A 451-nucleotide genomic window follows, 5' to 3' on the forward strand; every position below is an offset into this window, starting at 1 on the left:
ACAATTAGAATACCTCAGCTTACTGCTTTTTAATTAAAACATAATTAGCAAAAGCAAATGCGGGCTACAGACAAATCCTCACTTCCACTATAATCTGGCTAAGTGAAATGGGAATCTAGTAGAATATAAAATTTATTATAATTTATTTTCACGTTGGTGAAAAACTTTACATTAATTTTCCAATGTTCTAGGAAACATGCTGGTCTCATGTATTTATACGAAATAATTTTACAAGTACTATTGCTTGTATATATACGTACTTAAGAAAAATAAATATATAATTTTGACATCACGTTTTCCCTTAAATTAGGTTCCACCATTAACGGCCGGTTTCATAATACATTTAAGGGAAGCTTTAAATTTATATTTTTCATTAAATTAAGTCGCGTGTTTCATAATTGACATTTAGCCTAAATGTTCTTTTAATTTGAACTTTGAGGTAAAGTCAAAA

Source organism: Diorhabda sublineata, chromosome 5 (genome assembly GCF_026230105.1).
Source record: "Diorhabda sublineata isolate icDioSubl1.1 chromosome 5, icDioSubl1.1, whole genome shotgun sequence".
Taxonomy (NCBI): Eukaryota; Metazoa; Arthropoda; class Insecta; order Coleoptera; family Chrysomelidae; genus Diorhabda; species Diorhabda sublineata.